Below are 7,519 nucleotides of genomic sequence, written 5' to 3' on the forward strand. Positions count from 1 at the left end.
AAGTGGGAAGGGTTGTAGGGGAGGGTGACGTTTACACAGATAGAGGTGTAAGTGTTGGAGGTGGTTATGGAGATGAGTAGTGGGTGGAGAGACTGGAGGAGATTACATTAGTAGTGGGGTGCTAGTGATGGGAGGATGTTACACAGATAGTGAGTCTTAGAGGAACTGAAAGCCACATGATTTGGGGTGGGTTCCACAGGTTGGGAGTGCTATAGGGACTGAGAGGCCTTTTGGGTCTCCCCAGATTGATCATGTCTTTAGGACTGTAAGAGGTTACATTGATACGGAAACATTAAAGAAGATGTGTGCCTTCCTCTTTTCCCTGAACAGAGCGACGACACCTCTCATCGGCCAGGGATTCCTAAACCTGCTAGCAATTCCCTTCACCCTAACAGGGACATACTGGATTCTTGAGATCACACTTTTAAAAGCCTTCCATTTGCCAGTCATTCCTTTTCATTCAAACAGACTGACCCAATCGACTTTAGTCATGATTTGGACGTGCCGGTGTTGGACTGGGCTGGGCTAAGTTAATATTCACACAAGGAGAAAGTGAGGACTGCAGATGATGGAGATCAGAGCTGAAAATGTGTTGCTGGAAAAGCGCAGCAGGTCAGGCATCATCCAAGGAGCAGGATAATCGACGTTTCGGATATAAGCCCTTCTTCAGGAATCTTCATTCATGGGACAGCTAATTTCAGAGCAGATAGTCTGACAGCAGGGGGAGGGAAACTGGGAAAAATTCTGAGGGACAGGTTGAATCAATAACTGGAAAGGCAGAGATCGATTAGTGATAGTCAGCGTGGGTTTGGAAGAGGAAGATAATGTCTGATGAAATCAGATGAAATTTCTTTGAAATAACGATTGAAGATATTGATGAGGGCAGTGCAGATGTTGTGGTTTACATGGAATTCATTGAGGCCTTTGACAAGGTTCCACGTGGAAGGCTGGTCCAAAAGGGAAGAGACCATTGCATCAAAGGCAAGTTGGCAAATTGGATCCAAAATTGGTGGAGGATTGGCTTTGTGATTGAAAGCCTTTGCCCAGTGGGTGCACCACAGGGATTAGTGCAGGAACCATCGCTGTTTATGGTGTACATTAATGAGTTGGATGTGAAAGCAGAAGGTATCATTAGTAGGTTTGCAGATGACATGAAAGGTGAGGGTGTCATCCACAGTGAGGGGGGTGGTCTCAGTCTGCAGTCTGAAGGTTGAGGCTGCGATAGCATTTCAAGAGAGTCATTTCAATCGATGAGCCAGACAAGAGCACAACAGGCAATGAGGGAAAATGCATCAATTAAGCTGCATTTACTTTGAAGTAAAAGGCCGAACAGGTTATACAGATGAACGCATGGCATGGATGGGAGCATGGGACAGGAATATCACAGGAATTACAGAAACACAGCTGAGGGAGGGGCAGGACAGGCAGCTCAATGTTCCCAGGACAGATGCTACAGGAAGGATAGAAGGGGAGGAAAGAGAGGAGAGGGATTGGTGTTGTTCAGTTAAAACGTCACTGCAGCGCTTAGAGAGGATATTCCTGGGGATCGGCCAGTGAAGCTGTATTAGTAGAACTGAGAAGTATGTTGGATGACCACTTTGATATGACGATACTACAGGCCCGCAGTAGTCAGCGGGAAATTGAGCAGCAAATACGTCGGAGATCTCAGATATCTGTAAGAATGATCGGGTTGTAATGGTCGTGGATCTTAACTTTCTAAACCTAGACTTGAACTGCCATAATGTTCACAGCTTGGATGGGAGGAATTTGTTCAGTGTGTTCAAGAAAACTGTCTCAGTCAGTATGTAACTGGTCCGTTTGAAAATAGCGATGGAAAAGGACAGGCCTGGTCCACAAGTTAAAGATCAACACTGGCCTTGCCCCAGTCCAGAAGGTATTCGGCAAGACTGTCCAAAAGTTGATTCATGGAGGCTATTTGCAAGTAAAAGGACGTCGGTCAAGTGGGATTCTTTAAAAAGAGAGATAAATTAATATTTCAGGGGCAGCATATTCCTGTCAGTGTGAAAGACAATGCTGACACAAGTGGGAAACACTGGATGACTTGGGATATTGAGGCTATGGTCAAGACAAAAGGGGACACATGTCCTATATAGCCAGCTGGATTAAGTCAATCCCTTGAAGAACATTGTGGGTGTAGTAATACTCTTAAAAGGGACACCATGAGGGCCTAAAGAGGAACTGACAGAGCTTTGGCAGATAAGGTTCAGGAAAATCCAAAGAGATTCTACAAGTATATTAACAACAGAAGATTAACTCGGGTCAGAATGTGACCCCTTAAAGATCAATGATGCCATCCGTGTGTGAACCCACAGGAAATGGGTGAGATCCGAAACAAAAATTTCAAGTCAGAACCTACTGTGGAAAAAAAAAACACTGGGGAAGCAGGGACATAAACAATGATGTTTTCAAAAGAGACCACATTGGAGAACAGGAGGTGCTGAAGGTTTAAAACGCATAAAAATTAGACAACTCCTGGTAACTAATCAAGTATAACCCCGGACATTGGGGTAAGTTAGGGAAGAAACTTACAATGATATTTCTATCACAGACAGCCACGGGTGGTGAGCTGGGAGCCTGGAGGGTGGCTAATGTTGTGCCAGCATCTAAGAAAGGCTGCGAGGGAAAGCCAGGGACATAAACACCAATTTGCTTGATGTCTTTGGTGCCAATGCTGTTGGAAGCGATTTAGCGGGACAGGAGTTACATGCATTTAGAAAGGCAAGGATTGATAAGGGATAGTCAGCACTGCTTTGTGCATACAAAGTACTGTCTCTCAAACTTGATATAGTTTGTTGATGAGGTAACCAAGGAGATGGATTCAGGCAGAGCAGTAGACGTTGTCTATCCTGACTTCAGCAAGGCCTTTGACAGGGTTTAGCGTGGTGCACTGGTTAGTAAGGTTAGATCACATGGGGTCAGAGAGAACAAGACAAACAAACACAAAATGGGCTTAACAGTAGGAGACAGAGGATGGTGGGAGAGGGTTGTTATGCAGACTGGGGGCCTTTGACCAGCGGTGTGCCATAAGGATCGGTGCAGGATCCACACGTGTATTATTGACATAAATGAAAATATATGAATTATTGTTTGTAAGCTTATGGATAGTAAAATACATGTTATAGTTGGCAGTGAATACAGTTATGAAAGGTGATCTTAATCAACTGAGTCAGTGGGTCAAGAAATGAAAGATAGGAGTTGAATTCGGGTGTTGGGTTTTGTTAAGATAAACCAGGGAGGACTAACACAGTTAATGGTTGGTATCTGGACAGTGTTGTCTAACAGAGAGAGACCAAGGGGTGCAGTTACATTGTTCCTTGGAAGTGGCATCGCAGGTGGACAGGGCGGGAAAGCGGATTCGGCACACTTGCCCTCATGAGTCAGAGCATTGAGTACCTGAGTTGGTGCATCATGGTACGGCTGTACAAGACATTGCTGGGACACCAGTTGCAGAACTGTGTAGAATTCCGATCCTCCTGCTTTAGGAAGCATATTCTGAAACTGTAAATGTAGCAAAGATTGACGAAGATGTTACTGATACTGGAGCGTTTGACAGAAACAGAGAGGCTGGATAAGCTGGAAAACAACATGGGTGGAATGAGATAGATTTGGCAGATAAAGTTAAGGAGAATCCAAAGAGATTCTACAGCATACAAGTACAAAAAAGCTACTAGAGAGACAATCGGGCCCCTCAAAGATCAATAAGGCCATCCATGCCTGGAACCAGAGGAAATGGGCGCGACCCGAAATCAATTTTTCATGTCAGAACGTACTGTTGACGAAGACTAGGAAATAAAAGGAAATAAATAGTGATGTCTTGAAAAGCGCCCCCATTACAGAAGAGGTGGTGCTGGAGGTCTTAGCACACAAAGGTAGAGAAAGCCCTAGGTCCTGAACAAGTGTATCCCAGAACATTGTGGCAAAGTTGCAGTGGGGACCGTGGCAGAGATATTTGTATCATTATCCTTCGTATTTCCATTGGGTGTAGGTGGCTGAGGGGCGATCTTATAAAGGATTATAAAAACATGAGGGGTATACGTAGGGTGAATAGTGAAGGTCTCTACCCCAGTGTAGGGGAATCCATAACTAGAGGGCAAAAATATGAGGTGGGAGAGGAAATACTTAAAAGCGACCAGAGGAGCCCATTTCCACACAGAGAATGGTGCACATATTGAATGAGCTGCCGCTGAAGTGGTAGAGAAAAGTACAATTACATCATGGGAAAGACATTTGGGCAGGTCCATGGAGTGGAGAAGGTTTGATGGGATAGGGCCCAAACGCAGGCAAATGCGACTCGTTCAGGAACCGTGGTCAGCGTGGACTGATTGAATCGAAGGAACCGTTTCTGTTCTGAATACCTCTTTCTCCAGTTATTGGAGGAGGAGACTACTGAGATAAGGCATGTTGTAGGCACTGAAGTAAGTTACAGCGATGGAAATGGTAGTCTAGAATGCAGTATATTTCAAATATGTGGAGGGACTATCGGGAAGGGAGGAGGTTACAGGAACAGGAACTGTTATATGAGTTAAAATTATTGAAGACACTGGTCCACGAGACATGGTATATGCACAGTTTTGGAGGAGGAACACAGAAAAGAAAGATTCCAGGCAGCATTCCCACACACACACATGGGAAGCCTGCTTTCCCCTCCTTTACACTGATGTTCACTAAGACATCACAGCCTGGATGGATAACTGTGACACTCCGATGCTGTATCAGTACAACAAAATTTACAGTAGTGGTGGTGATTGTCCTGAGGTGTGTCCGTACTGTGCTCCCCCTCCAGAACTGTATCTAAGTGATGTCTTGTTAGCCGATGTTTGGAGCCCTCTTATTGCTCTCTGCTCTGTGCATTGTGAGTGATCATACCTCACTGCAGGATTTATTGAAGGCTCCAGATCTTCCTGCCCTTTGACTCTCTGGCTGACCAACCATCTTCAATGTGGCGATGGACGAGATACCCAGTAGTTGGGAAGTCTATTTTTCCTGATTACATGCAGGAGAGAGAGAAATAGGCAGGATGGGAAATTAGATTGATGTAGTGAGGATTACACGTGGAGAATGGCACTGTGTCCCACAGAGATCTGGAAAATTCCAGTCTCCATTCCTGGCCTGTGATGTTGTGTCTCTCTGGACTGGAGAATACCGTTGGCTCACGATCTGGAGTAGCTGTAAGAGTGAGTGACACTGACAGAGGCAGAAATTGGACCCCCACAATGAGGAATACCACATGGAGAGATACTGAGTGATCTCACCAGAGTGCAGGAAGGTATCAGGATCAAACAATCATGTCAGAACGCTTCAGAATCAAACAATTGTGCGGGAAGAAGGGGTTCTGCTTCATGATGGTGTAACTGGTCAGGAATGACCAATCTGTGAGTAGGCGAAGTGATGGCCTAGTGGCATTATTGTTAGAGCATGTATCCAAAATCTCAGCTAATGTTCAGGGGAGGCAGGTTTGAACCTCACCAGCTGAAATGGTGGAATTTGAAATAAATTATTTTTAAAATAGTAATTGACAATCAATACATAGCATTACTGATATACAATAAATTCAAACACTTCTCCTTTCGAGATGGACATCTGCCCATCCTCCCATAGACTGCACGGCGTACCCACAGCAAAGTGTTTGCCTCTTAATTACCCTCTGAAATGGACAAGCAAGTTAATCAGCTTTAGTGCAGCTAGGGCTGGGCAAGAAAGGCTAGTCAGCCAGAGACACCCACATTGCATACCAGAATTTTAAAAAAAAATCCATTCGGATGGTCCCACTGGAACCATGCAGGAAGCAGTGTCCTGGCCAATCATGTCAGTATGTTTATGGACAGGGCTTTAAACTGACAGAGATTATGCAGGGACAGGGTTCAGATGAAAGGAGCTTTCCAAATCCAAAGAGAAAAGGTGACGCATTGGAACAGCACGGGGATGTGGCTGAAGACAAGCAGAAAGGAACAGGAAGTGACAAAGTTGAACTAAATCTGTACATCATGTGAATCGATTTGTGACAGGAGATTTTGGGAAAGAGTAAATTATGTTTTTTTATTGGAATGGACAAATTGTCTACGATAAGATAGACTGATTTGTGACACAGAGATTTAGACACCAGGGACACGTGGTTATAGGGCGAACAAAAGTTGTAACATAAATATTCAATGGTTCACAAGCTTGCGGAAACTCAGTCAAAATGGGCAGCACGAACAATAATGGATAACAAAGGTATTACAGAGAAAGCATTTGGTCTCAGATCATGAAGTAGAGTCAGTCTGAATGTAATTCTGGCTGCTACTTGCCAAGGCCACAAGTATCAGAACAGTTTTAGCCACCGAACAGCATTGCATTGCTTATCACTGCATTGAGAAGGAATCATTGGAATTTTTAATAAGAGCATTGTGATAATTCAGTGCAACTTCAATATTCATATAATCTTGAAAATCACACTGACAAGAGTGATATTCGAAGAGGAGATTGTAGAATTTTTTTCAGTGTTTCTTTGAATAATACATTGTGCAACTGGCTAGGGACGTAACTATCTCAGAGCGACCGTTGTGTCATGAAACTTAGTGAATGAGTAATGTTACCTGGAGAGATCCTCTGGGAAATTGTGAGAAAATGCAGTTTAAAGAAATATAAAGTTTAAAAGTGAATCACAAATAGGACAAGATACAATTAGAAACAAAAACAACCAATTACATGAGTTTGAGAGGAGAACTGACCAAGGTAAACAGGCTAAACAGACTGAAATATTTGCCTGTACATTAACAGTGGAAAACATTTGAAGGAACAGTGTAAAAAACACTCAACAAAAGGACATCCTATTGAAACAGAAAATCCTGAGCAAGAAATTCCCACCAGTCCCTCACTCAGGACAATATTAGTTTATGAGGCTTACAAGATCACTACAAAGTGCTTAAAATCCTGAAATCAGAGAGAGTTTAACCAGTAAGTGTTAAAGGTATTGCAAAGGGGCTGCTAACATGAGGAGAGGAGTGGGAAGGGGAATGATTGTCAGGAGCTAATGACACTACAGGAACAGGGAGAAATGAAGGTGCTGAAGTTGGTGAGAGTGTTACAGAGAGTGGTCAGGGCCTGAACGGTGTTACAAAGCCAGTATGGATTGCTGCAGCTGGAGGTGTTGGCAGAGGTAGTGAGGAGCATATACATTTTTATTTATTTATTCATGGGATGAGGGTGTCATTGATTAGACAAGAATTCTTTGCCCCACAGGTAATTGTCCAGAGGGCAGTTAAGAGGCAGTCATATTGCTGTGGACTGAATGCACATGTCAGCCAGACCAGGTTAAAATGTCAGATGTCCTTCCCTCAAGGAGGTAAGTGAACGAGAGGAGTTCTTCAGACTGATCAACAATGCTTTTATAGTGGCCTCACCGATGTCTTGTACAGCCACAACATGACATCCCAACTCCTACTCTCAATGCTCTGCCCAGTAAAGGTAACCACCCCAAAGGCCTGCTTCACCAGTCTGTCTACCTGTGACACCACTT

Source organism: Chiloscyllium plagiosum, chromosome 8 (assembly GCF_004010195.1).
Source record: "Chiloscyllium plagiosum isolate BGI_BamShark_2017 chromosome 8, ASM401019v2, whole genome shotgun sequence".
Lineage (NCBI taxonomy): Eukaryota > Metazoa > Chordata > Chondrichthyes > Orectolobiformes > Hemiscylliidae > Chiloscyllium > Chiloscyllium plagiosum.